Source organism: Eleutherodactylus coqui, chromosome 2, assembly GCF_035609145.1.
Source record: "Eleutherodactylus coqui strain aEleCoq1 chromosome 2, aEleCoq1.hap1, whole genome shotgun sequence".
In the NCBI taxonomy this organism is placed as follows: Eukaryota; Metazoa; Chordata; class Amphibia; order Anura; family Eleutherodactylidae; genus Eleutherodactylus; species Eleutherodactylus coqui.
The window spans coordinates 135,677,997-135,691,312 of record NC_089838.1 but is presented as its reverse complement, the minus strand read 5'-3'; the positions used below and the strand labels follow the sequence as shown (position 1 = coordinate 135,691,312).

Sequence of the window (13,316 nt, the reverse complement as noted above, 5' to 3'; positions counted from 1 at the left end):
GTCACGAACAACGAAATGAAACTGCTACAGAGTGCACACAATAGGTATGCCAATTGGTGAGGGTCTCAGCAGCGAGACCCCCACTGATTAGCAAGTTATCCTCTATCCGGTGGATAGGGAATAAAGGCCCATTACAGACTGGACGAATATCAGGCAAACAATGCTGCTGCACGGGAGCTAGTATCGCTGGCTCACAGCGGGGAGGCTGCAGGAGATTTCTCTCCGCTCGCTGCTCTCCATTAACAAACCACAGCGGTCGTTCAGTACTGAACAGTTGCTGCTTACATTGAACGATCAGCTCATCGGCCATTGTTTATGCAGCATAAACATTGCTCATTGTTCAGTACTGAACGGCCGCTATGTTATGTCAATGGAGAGAGGCGGGAGAGCGCAAGGAGTGAAATCTCTTGTACTGTCCCGCCCCCGTGCTGGCCGCTCCATGAGCGAGCAAGCTGTGCTAGCTCCCATGCAGGAGCACGGGAGTGAGGACACACAGGGACGAGTGTCGGGCATCGTTTGGCCGACCTTCGTCCCGTGTAAATGAGCCTTTACTTGTTGACACAACCCCTTTAAAGCAATTTCCAAATGCAATGATTTAGGAAAGATGGCATGTTTACATGCAAGGACTGAAAACCATAACAGATCACAGCCAAAGTGGGTTTCTGAGCTTTCTGCCCTAAAAAGTTGGGGATCCAACACTACCGCTTTTAGATGAGCCGATTTATCGTTTGAACGAACAAATGATGTCATCGTTCACTCGTGCAGCGTGTTTAGACAGGTAGATCCATCGCTGGCTCATTCACACAGGGATCAGTCTTCCGCATCCTCTACGAGTGAACAATTAGTGAACGAGCCAACGAGGATTTTTAGTCCCGCAGAAAACGGACGAACGAAAAGTGGACGATTCTCATCCGTCATTCAATCATCGGCTGGCATTTAGACTGAATGATTACTTTCGCTTCCTAGAACGATAAAGCCTTTTGTCTAAAGGTATCTTTAAAGCGCAACAGATTTATCAGAGCGATGAGCAGATCTGTTGAATTTTTATGAATTATTCACACAATTTTTCAGACCGAAAACGAATCCAAAATCAGATGAAAAATAAAAGTATTATTTTAAAATGGTGATATTTACACTTGTGATTTTTAATCCCACGAAAGTTTCGCGGAAAAAAAAAAGGTGCAGCTTGTCCAGTTTTTGTGCCTGTAAATGTGCAGCATCTCACACATCGGACAGCACACGGATGGGGTGTCTGCGTGCTCGAGAAACTTGGGTGAAACTTTAACTTGTTAATGTGAATAATTCCTGAGACTATGTGACTTTACACCACCTATTAGTTGCCTTAATTCAAGCTAATAATTGTGCGCCAAAATTTGGTGCAATATCGCATTTAGGCCACACCACCTTTCTGCAAAGTAATGCACTTTTGTTGAATGGGATATAAAAAGAATGCGGCAAGAACCCTAAGGGCTCATGTCCACGAGCGCTTTTTCTCTGCACATTACGCATGTGTGACACGCTGTGAATGGAGGCTATGAACGTCAATGGACTTTCATTGTTCCATGCATACCAGCATGTGGACAATGTGTCGATACACGTGAAAAAAAAACAACTGTGGCATGCTCTATTTTGCCATGTAATACACACGTATAGCCCCTATTGACCTCTATGGATGCGTGTGTATACCTAGTGCATAGGTAACCCATTATGTAAGCCTTGCATGTGAAACACTTGTTGTACAGCAAAATGCTAATTGTAACGGTATATGCTTATTTTCAAAGCCTACGGGGTTTTTTCCCCCCCAGAAATTCTGCTATTTTTGGCTTTTGTTTTTTTATGGCATTCACCATTATGTAAAAGTAACATAACTTTCTTACATGATCAGTGCGATTACTGCAATACCAAGTTTAGATAAATTTTGTGATAGTTAGGCCTCGTTCACACAGGGGACAAAGTCGCGCGATTTTGTCGTAATGCTACAAATCACATATATGTGAAGCCGATACTTTCCTATGGGTTACTTCACACCTGCGATGTTTTGCAGCATGCTACAACCTGACACAAAAACCTCGTGGGTCCGGCGATATGCACGCGACACGTGAGGTTTTGTAGCCCATGTTTCCCTATGGAGACTTCCTCTCTGTTGCATCGCATATTAATGTGATTTTCGTGTGGTACGATGCAACTTTGACAGTAGGAAATCCTACTGTCAAAGCCCTAGAGGCAGGGGAAAAAAAAAATAAAAAAATAGTATACATTACCTTAGAAGAGCTGTCAGCCCAGCCTCATAGTCTCCCTAAGTCCCGACACTGTTTCTCTGCATGATCTTCTGGCAGGGGATTGAAAAATCCCTGGCTTCTGGAAGCACTGGCTGTGATTAGCTGATGTTTAGCCAATCACAGTCAGCGCTTCCAGGAGGCGGGAATTTTTCAATCCCCACCAAGAGAAGACGGCGACCAGTGCTGAGGGCTGAGAAGAAGCTGCAGCAGAGCTCTAGCCAGCACAGGAGAGGTGATGTCTACTTTTTTTTTCCTTCAGCCACGGCTGATTTTGAGGGTAGGGCTTATGTTTCAAGCTCCACCCCAAAAATCCTCGGATGTGGTGCTACAAAGTCACACAACTTTGTGGTGCTACAAAACCGTGGTATTGCCGCGAGAAGACGCAGTAATATCGCACAGACCAGCGATACGATATTGCTGCGATTTTCTCGTGGCGATGCAGTTTCACGCGTGTGGACGAGACCTTAAGCACAATATAAAACACATTTTTTAATGAAAAACAATTAAATCTGCATCGCTGCATTCTAAGACCCGTAACATTTATTCTTCTGTCAGTGAAGCTCTGTGAGGCCTTGCTATTTGTTGGAAGAGCTGTAGCTTTTTATTGCTACAGTTTTGAGGCACATGTGACTTTTGGATTGCTTTTGATTGTTTTTTGGGAGGCAAACAAAAGAAAAAAAAAGCAATTCTGGCGTTACTTCTCTCCATTGCATCATATTAAGAGGATTGTCTAATCAGTGCCGATGCCCTTCAAGGTACTCCTATAGAGGTAATCAACCAACGACAGCCATCCAGGTCCTACAGGAAGGACTTGAGCCTAAGGTCAGGACATCGAAAACCGAAATATCGATATCGCTAATGCTTTGGCGATATTTTTCATCGATATTGTTATGCCCGATATATCGGTAACATTGATAGTTTAAGGCGATATAATATAGATTTTTGTAAAGAAGAGACGTGTCTTGTGGTCTAGTGACCAGATTTCTTTCCTTTGTGTTGGTTCAGGATGTAGTTTTGCTCGAGGCACTAATAAACTTATAAACAAGTTCTAGAAACTTTTGGAAAGTGTCAGGTGACTGTCACCAATAAGGTTTGCTCCAGGCAAGACTAATCAGAAAAAGTGGGGTCTTTGGCCCCTTTTCCACATGCGTTTGTTCATCACGTTAGAGGCAGGCTCTGAACGCTTGCATATAAACGCAGTGGCTGTGGGCAATAGTTTCTAAATGAAAGCATTTCCACATACAGATGGAGGGCTGCGCTGAACGCACAAAGGTCGCGTCCAGAAAAGGAGACGCGACATGTCGAGCGTTCAGCGTCTAACGCGAACACAGTGCCCACAGAAAAGATAGGAGACCCATCTAACGCAATTACAATTGTGTTCGGGGCATTGCGTTCGTGTTACCAGGCCCTGCATTGTTTACAAGTTGCCATGGAAACCGTTGGTCCCTCAGTGGCAACTTGAAAAAAAAAAGCAGGGAACGCAGCCCCACAAACGCACAGAGATCATGCTCACATCCCGTCAGGTCCAGCGGCCAGCTTCTGGCTTCCTTGTAGCTGGCAGGACCTAGTTTCAGTGTGTTTACCTTCACATTCATGCGAGCAAATTAATATTTCTTGGCTCATTAGATAACGATTATTGGGGCCAATGATAAACTTCTCTTCATATACCTCATTTTAATTCTATGTTTCAGCTGTAATTTTTTATTTTCATTTGTAACTTTAATATATTTTCCTGTTATTAATAGTTAGAAGTTAATAAATTCAATAGTTTAAAGCTTTAAAAGAAAACTATAATTTTTTTTGCTGATTGTTGCTTTATTAACCCCAGACCTGTTTTATTTTTATACAGCATTTTAAAAAGTCGATATCGAAATAGATAGTTTTCCACCAATATTTTGAAATAATCGATAGTTCGTTCAGCGATCGACTATCAATATTTTTGTGTCGATGTCCCAACCTTACTTGAGCCTGCTAGAACCTTCCGGCTCACAGAACGGGGTCTGGAGCACAAGATCCCCCTCTGATAGCCATATGTTCACATAGGGATTATGGCCAGGAGTTGTTTTCACCAGACAGCCCTTTTAAAAACACTGCTATTAAAATCCGTGAGCACTCGAGATGCTTACCCCAATAAAGTTAACTTGCTACAATGTTAGAATCCTTTTAATGAACTTCCAGTAAAAGTCTCCAGATTTCTACAGTGGCCCCTTATCTCAACAATTACAGGCTTCATTATAAGCAGTCTATAATCAGCCCCGCTGTATCTGATTATAGGCTGGTTTAAAGGAACACAGAATACACCAAGATTTTCTCTCCGAATTGCTGTGCAGTAAAGTACTGTTATTGCTCCCTGTAAGCAGCCACTTGAGGTTGGAGAGACATGGATAGTGACGTTCTTCAATGCCATTTCCAACATGGGTTTCAGAGAAATGTCTAGACCCAAGATCCCTCCCCAACTTCTCTCCAGTAATGAGACCCTCCAGATACATTTCCGTACAAGGCATATGCCCTAAATGTCTGATATATTCAGATACCCCCTATTGACAGAAGGGGGGGGGGGGGTCCTCCGACCCAGTTCATCATCACAGCATCGGTGACTTGGAGTACGGAAACTGCATAGAGCAGCCAGTTTGACCGTCTCAGTAATCCTGGCTGCTGGTGGCCTCAGCGAGGTACTCCTGTCTGGCTGAGATGGGAACACCTTAGGTCTTCTTCACACAGATATTCTCGCCTGAGTTTTATGCGACACAACGCAAACAAAACTCATGAGAATATAAAAGCCATGCGTCTGAATGGAGATTTACATGAGCGAACATTCTATTCTTGGGCGTTCCCACAGAACCTGGTCCTACAGGCGGCTGGTATTATTGTACCTTGACACCACCAGGAAGCTAGAGGCGGCTTTAGTCCCCTCATGTATTTCGGGTTAATCCACAGCATGATCTCCACCAGCTGTGAGATTGTAAAATTTCATGTTGCACTATACACTTTTTTCCCCGACACTAGGGGCAAAAATAAAAATTGTGACAACTACATAAAATGCTGATCATTGTAATGGAGAGATTGATACACTAAATGTCCCAATGTGAACCCAGTCTATACAAGTATACCCTGGGTAGGTGTGTAGCACAGGGGCTGTGTACTTTGGGGGACTGTCAGCGCTGGGCGAGAAGGATTTACTTCAACAAGACCTTGAATGTAAGTATAAGCAACCCAAAATGATAGGCAGTAGAAAAAGCACCATCTCCATGGCTCTGGGGATTTAAAGGGATTTTTAGAGAAAAAAATAATAATTTGGGGTAGGGAAAGGGCTTGAAAAATAATAAACCCCCTAGTGACTGGCCAATTTTGTGCTTAACCAGGCGATTCTCTTATTTTTTCATCGTTGCATTTGAAGAGCCATAACTTTTTCATGTTTCCTCTGACACGTGTATTTTATTTGGTTTTTGTGGGAGGAGTTGGGGTACATGTATTGTATAACTTTTACCAATTTTATTTGGAAGGGTTAAAAAAAAATTAAATTCCACCATGGCTATTTTTTGCTTTATTTTACAGTATTCACTATGCAGTAAAACCATGTTCACTTTATCCTGTGGATCAGCGCGATTACGTCAAGAACTACTTTAGGTTTTTGTTGTTAAATGCATTACTATTTTGTCTGTCTACACATTACAAGACCCATTACGTTTTATTTTTACATTGGCAGAACTGTGTACGGGGTTATTTTTTGTGGTGTGACCTGTAGTTTATATTCATATTATTTTGGGGTACAGATGATTAACTGAGATGTTTTTTTTTATTTTTACAAGAACGGTTATACTCTTTGTATTGGTACCATTTTTGAGTACAAGCAGCTATTGTAAAACCTTTTATTTTATTATTGGGTAGGTGTATGGACTAGGTGACAATTACGTTCACCGGTAATTTGATTTTTTAGAAGATTTTTGAGTATCCACCCCCAAGTACAGGGAAACCTGCAGATTAAGAGGTGAAGCCTCTTCGACAGGGCTCAGCGGATTTCATAGCTCAAGAGGTCCATTGACTAGTGGATGTCATATACAATGTGTAATATAACGAGGTACATAAAAAGTTACAAATAACGGTTTTACCACTTGAAAAGGACAGACACCTAAACCCAAGATAAGGGGGAAAAAAAGGTGTAAGCAAAACAGAAGGGAGCTGTCCTGGGTCCGGGAAAATCCAATTACCAGTGAGCGTAATTATCACTTTTCCCTTCACACATGAGGGCACCAGACAAGAGATGAGAATAGGAGTCACACTAGAAAGGCACCACCGCCTGAAGAATCCTTCCCCCAGAAGACAGATCAAAGGAAGAGTTCAAGTTCAGCCGGTAGTGCTTGAAAAAAAAGGTAGAGGGCAACGTCCACATGGCCGCTTTGCAAATCTGTTCTATAGATACATTTGCCCATTCGACTCAAGAGGCAGAATGCGCCCTTAGACTCAGGTGGAGACTGGTCAGCTGAAGAGTAGGCCAGAAGAATAGCCAACTTAATCCATCTAGCCAAAGAACTCTTAGTGGCTTGCCTCTCCTTTATTAGGACCCTGGAAAGTGACAAAGAGGCTACTGGACTTCCTCCAAGACGAAGCAGCCTGAATATAACGGATCAGGCATCTCCTAACATCAAGGGACAGAATGAGGACAAGGTAATTTCCTGACTGCGATGACATTTAGGCAGAAAAGTGGAGTCTGATCAAACAGCAACTGTCATCCAGAATAGATGTAGAGGGACGATTCAACAAAATGGCCTGTATTTCACTCACCCTCCTTGCTAACATCGGGGCTACCAAAGGCACAATTTTTAGAGTTAGAGATCCAATGGATACTAACTCAATAGGCTGAAAGAGAGAACCAATATGGCTGCTGAGAACCAAACTAAGGTCCAACAGGGAATCCCTGGGCCTTTCTAAAAGATCTAGTTGTAAAAGAGGCCTTGATAATCCCAAGGATGTTTTGCTAAACTACAGTCAAAGTCCCTAGAGCAGACAGCAGACAACTTTAGGTGTAATGATGGATAACACCCTTCCCTAACCCTTCTGGGAAGTGTCCTAAAATTTCTCCAATAAGAATGGTCCTAAGATCAAAATAACCTATTAATGAAGTACAGAAATGTCTTTCATAAACCTCTGAAGTCACTCTATTTTTCAGTAAGCTAGTAATCAGAGCCTGCAATAAAAGTTTTTTTTGGGGGGGTTAAAATCCCCTGCCAAATTCTATGCAGTCAAATAGAGGTTTGCCATCTATGGGTGAAATACTGGTCCCAGAGATAACCCAGGGAGCCAAGATTAATTAGATAATTAACCTATGAATCTCAGGTCCCCGAGATCTGCATGCAGAAAACTGAACCGACTATCTGTTTACTGTGAGCAATGGCAACGATACTCACTCCTGTGTAACAGCATAGGAGCGAGCACCACTGGGGCAAGCTGTCAGGCATCGTTTTCCTAGTTCGTCCCAAATAAAAGGACCATTAGACTTAGATGCTGCAGACAATTCTCATACTAGTTGCAAGAAGCTCTCTGATTTTTTATCCAACAGATCTTTGAGCAGCCGACCCCATCATCAACAGGTAGGGCTGAAAACCCCAGAAATAGCAACATCCAGCTTAGGAGGTCTGTCTCAATTTCCAAAGATTTCCACTTCGAAGGACTAGATTCATTCTATCCCTTTGGAAACAAAATTCTTTTTATCAAGCTTTTCCATTCCTTTTTGACAAGGGATAAAACTTTTTATGTCCTAGAAAAGTTCTGTGTCTGCGACTATCCAACCCCTCAAACATGATGCCCTAAATATAAGGCTTTTCTTTGGGCCCTTACGTTTTCATAGCAGACTTCATAGTTTCCAGTAATTTGTTGGTATCTTTAGCCAGAAAATAGGGATGTCCACCTTTCCGTCATCGGAGATCGGGAGAAATGTATTGCGACACTTTTTTCTCAACTGTAGCAAAAGCCTCTTCTTGTGAACCAGTAAGAACATATGAATCATTATTCAGCTGAACTGCTAGGCACGGCTTCATGATGGGTTTTCTCTTAAAGAGAACTTTAGGGTGACACCTACAGCCCTAGTGTCCTTAAACAAGATTCTTCAGACACAGATTTTTCAATACGAGCATGGCACAGTATTTTCTCATAGGCAAACAGTAACTTTGATTAGCAGATATTATTCTTTATTTTTGCCAGACCTTTCTTGGGGCTTTTCCTTCCGCAAAAGAGAGTCAGATAAGAAAACACCAGTAAGTACATAAGGACCCATACTCACTCTTCCAGGAGCTGGGCTGGTCTCTTTCATACAGGCTTTCAGGGCATGTCTACACTGATCTCGGTGGACTGACAGATTTCCAGTATACACACCAGGCCCAGATATAAAAAAAAACAAAACAAAAAACCCAGCCATTTATGGTTTATCTGGACCGGCTGTTACTGTGCCTGGTGACGATCAAGTACACTTCCACTACTTCTGATGTCATGCTGCTCCCATACAGCTGATGCCAACTGTGCCAGAAGCGCTCCAAGTTCCACCACGATAATTCCGGCAAAAGCCTGATGACATCAGACACGGTTTAGGCAGCGGACGCTAATGCTGGAAAGCCCACTTCCTCGCTGTGTCACCACACAGAGCACGGAGGAACACAACGATCAAATCCTAGCAGTGGAAACCCTGAAATAGGTCAGAAGCCACAGCAGACCTCCTTTTGCCACTACACAGGGACCCTCCTAGCAGAAACTAACCCGACCACTGCATGACAAGAAAACAAAGGAAGACAAAAGCAAATAGATGGATCCGTCCTCCCCCCTGGAGTCCCAGCGCAGGGGAACCATTCATCTGTGTGGACAGGCTCCACCTCTTTACCTGCAGGTTTCCTGTTCTTGGGGATGGTTCCTCTCCAGTTCGGTGCCATCTTGGCCAAGGGAAAAACAGCAATTTGGCAAATTTTTAAATGTTGCTCACCATGCAGAATAAACATAATCTTTTCATTGTTCAGGTTGTTACAAGTGCAGCGATACCCATTAAGTATTTTTTCCATTTAAAAAGGATTTTGCCAGGGTAAACCGTGTATTTTTAACACCATTTTTCAATCCCTCAAGGAAACTTGAAGATACAGTTGTTCAACCGTTGGCATAATATATTGCATTACTTATGTAGTGCAGTGTACTATGCCCATGACAGAAGCCCAACAGACCTCACAGTGATGGGGTCTAGTAGGCTAGGATACATGCCAGACACAGGAGGCCTTTGTCAGGTCTCCCAACTATCACAGGAACCAATCGGCACCTTGCAATCTGATCTTGGGGTGTGGATGGGTGAAGGGGAGCCTCTCCTGTCAACTGCTTGCATGCCAGCATCGATGGCGCAAAACAAATCCTCCTGATGCCGGCTGTACACATTCGGGTTGGATTCTGCATGCTGGAGCATACCTGACATTTCTTCTTTACTGTACTGCGAATAGTCCGCAGGCGAGCCATTGGACACGCGCACTACAGTTTTTGTGGTTTTTTTTCTTCAAATCTCTGCTTTTCCCACGTCGTCGCTAGGCGATGATGCGGAATCCGCCACCTTTCCGCAGTGTCATTGCAGAAGGGTCGCGGGTCAGACAGCTTCCATTGACTTCAATGGAAGCAGTACATGCAGAATCTGCGCAGAAATAGAGCATGCTGCGATTTTTCTGCCGCAACCAGAAAAATCGCAATTGATTTCCGCAAGTGTAGAGGAAAACATGCTTTTTCATGGCATGCTATGGGCGGCATTTGCTCTGGATTCCGCAATACAAATCCGTCCGTAGGCAGCTGGCCTTATTCCTCCCAGAAGGCAACGCTCTGACTCAAGGAGTCTTTATCAAGCACCATCGATGTGGTCACATTTCTCTTTTTTTGGCTATACTCCGGACCTTGGATTCAGGTTCTAGTGGGCCTTTGCATTGTTATTGCCCTGCTGGAGAAGGTTTGCAGGTTTGTACCGCTGGCATCCTTTCCTCTGTTAACTGCTTACATGCCGTGATCACTAAAGAGCGGAGATCAGAGGGTTCTCTGCTCCTGACCATTAGAGCAGGAGCCCGACGGTCAATAGGCAGCTGACCGCAGCAGGCTCTTCCTGGCAAAGGTTAAACCTGAAGCACCGCAACAAGACGTCTGTGCAGCTTTTAAAGACAATTAATGACCAACGTAAAAAGGCGTATTAGCGGTCAGTACGGAGCTAAGACGCCATCGCCTTCCCATAGTCCAATGCAGCCAACTCAGTCTTGTCAGCTGGCACAGTGGTCACGTGCCTACTGCAGCCAATCCCTGGCTTCCTTGTTGATGCTACCATGAATGGCATGTGGCCGCTGCAGGAGCTTCTGGGACTGGGAAGGCTGAGCTGGAACAAGGTGGCATTTTAACGGGCAACCAATTCTCTGCCAACAACAAAGGTTTTACTTTCAGAAGCCAACGGCTCTGTTTAGGCTCTCACTGATTTCAATGGGAACAGAAGTGCTTCCGTTCAGCTCAGTTTGTCTTCGGTCCGGTTATGTTTTTTAGGGTACATTCACTCGTAGCAGAAAATGGTCAGAATTTTGACGTGGAAATAATGTGGCTTTCAGTACAGATTTTCCACAGTGGAAAATCTAAACCATTTTCCGCTACATATGAACACACCCTTAGGCCTGATGGTACGTGCCGATTTCTGCAGCAGACGACCTGCGTATCAGTGCGGACATTTTTAAATGCTTGCTGGTGATCCCAGATGTAATTTTTTTCTACACGGATGCCCTGCGAGTCGTCACACAGGAAAAAAAATAAAATATATAATTTTTAAAAAAGTGACTGCCTGCCCCCACAACCTGCCTGGTCTTCAAGCAACCAGAGAGGCATCCGCCGACAAATCCACAATTGAATTTCGGATGCTCGCTTCTATAGAGATCTATGGAGCCCATCAGCGCAGAATCCACAGTAAAGTAGAGCATGCTGCAATTTCTTTTCCACACGTGGCATCAGCCAATCAAATCCGCAGATGATAATTGAAGTGCGGGCGCCCCATGCTTCCCTATGGGCGGCTAGAACTGCACATCATCTGCAATTCAAAGCTGCCCGTGGACACTGGGCTTTAAGTGGAAATAACGGAGATGGCTGCATTGTTCTGTTTTTGGTTCTAGACAACGGGCAACGGAACTGAAAGGAAAAAATGGTTTGGTTCCATCGGTGATGCTTAAACAAGCATGCGCAGAAGGTCAGAAGAGGACAGACGCAATCACCTACAACCCAATGTAAACTCAAGCAGACGGAAAAAACATTTTTTTTTTTTTTTTTTAAAAGATTCGCCTACCGCCTTTACAAAAACTGATAATGGAAACCAAAACACTGATGTGAAAGAGCCTTAGGCCGGTCCCACACTACCGGATGTGAATGGCGGATTCTGCTGTGGGCGATCCGCGGTAAATGCCATGTAATTTTCAATTTTCCTTCACATCCGCGGGCACGGATTGCATATTCCACAAGCGGAAGAAAAATCGCCATATTCTCTATTTCACCGTGGATTCGGCACAGAGGGTCTCTATTGAGGTCAGTGGATGCGTGCGACCCGCAGCCCATACGCAATTAACATTACGTATGGACTGTAGATACGTACGTCATCGCGAGAAATGCAAGGAAAAAAACCCTGTACTGCGCATGACCGCCTGCAAGCCCCCGCAGTACAATTATGTGGCATACGCAGGGTCACCCGCTGGGCTCACAGCCAGAATGTGCTGCGGGCCTCCCGCCTGTGGAATCCAACCCAGTTGTGCGAGCCCGGCCTAAATCATATGTCAGTGAACAGGAACACAAGCCTAATACTTCTCACAGCTGAGGGTTTGCTACAAGTGTGTCTAACCTAATCCTCTATGCTAACACACCAGCAGCACAGAGTCCAGTCTATGGAGCTCACAGAGCATTGCCCAGCCTGGATGCCACTAGTGCGGATACAAGAGGTCCGTACAGGTTTTCACCCCCAGTATATGAAAGCAAAACAATCCCATTCACCAACTGCAAAGTGAGAACTAGAGAAACAGAAGTGAAAGTATGTGACAAAGTTTCCAAAAAGTTTAGGTTCTGTACAACTTTAAGTGCAGCATTACATGGCATCAAGCAGGAGAGCGATATATATATATTGTGCCTGACAAGCGGTCAGCCCACCAAGCGCACCCCATCTTCCTGCAGCATATCTTACACATATGATATTAGCAGTATCCCACCATGAATTTCACTATCATAAAAATGTATCATTGGAACAACAACAAAAAAAAGTATAACTTCTATTAACTGAGTAGAGAAGATGTAAAGTCTAACTGTAAGGCGCTAAGATGCTACAAAGTGACATCACGGTAACAAGGATGACGTCACGCCGAGCCAGGGATCGCATAGCTATAGAGCCAAGTCTTCCCATCCAGAGCGGCCGGCAGCACAGTGCGCCTCCCCGCTGCCAGCACCGCTCACGGGCTCCTCTGCTGCAGGCAGGAGTGCAGAGCAGCCATGTTCCCCTCCCCCGGTGTACAGAGTAATCCCGCCCGCTGCTTCCTCTCCCGAGGTTACTTACGGCTCTCCATCGGGGACCGGGGAGGCTCCGCTCACAGCCGGGACTCACTCCCCGGGCTGCAGGCCGCCAGCTGGACCGACGCTACTGGCTGTGCGCAGATTCCGAACACTACTGCTTCCGGGTCACACGAACCCCGGCCGCGGGGACGCGTACACCAGCTGAGGACGGCGCGGGAGCGTGCCTGCATTGTGACGTCAGCAGGGGGAAAGGGAGGGAAGGCGCGAGCCGAGCGGCCGCCGTGTGGGGATGAAGCTGTGTTCTGTTAGCCACCTGCCCAGTGCAGACTGTATCTGCACCGGCCCATGGACCTCTGTGTATCTGCACTGGCCCATGGACCTCTGCGTATCTGCACCGGCCCATGGACCTCTGCGTATCTGCACTGTCCATGTACCTGTGCGTATCTGCGACGGCCCGCGTACCTGTGCGTATCTGCGACGGCCCGCGTACCTCTGCGTATCTGCGAAGGCCCGCGT

General features: G+C 45.1%; 1 protein-coding gene across 1 annotated transcript in view; it reads right to left on the bottom strand.

The window, feature by feature from the left end:
- Positions 1-12,985, bottom strand: part of FRS2 (fibroblast growth factor receptor substrate 2) — a 43,742-nt gene extending 30,757 nt beyond the window's left edge. The window contains exon 1 of the mRNA XM_066591625.1: positions 12,844-12,985. The gene's annotated coding sequence lies outside the window, so the exon portion shown is untranslated. The remainder of the gene's footprint in view (positions 1-12,843) is intronic.
- Between the last annotated feature and the right edge of the window lie 331 nt (positions 12,986-13,316).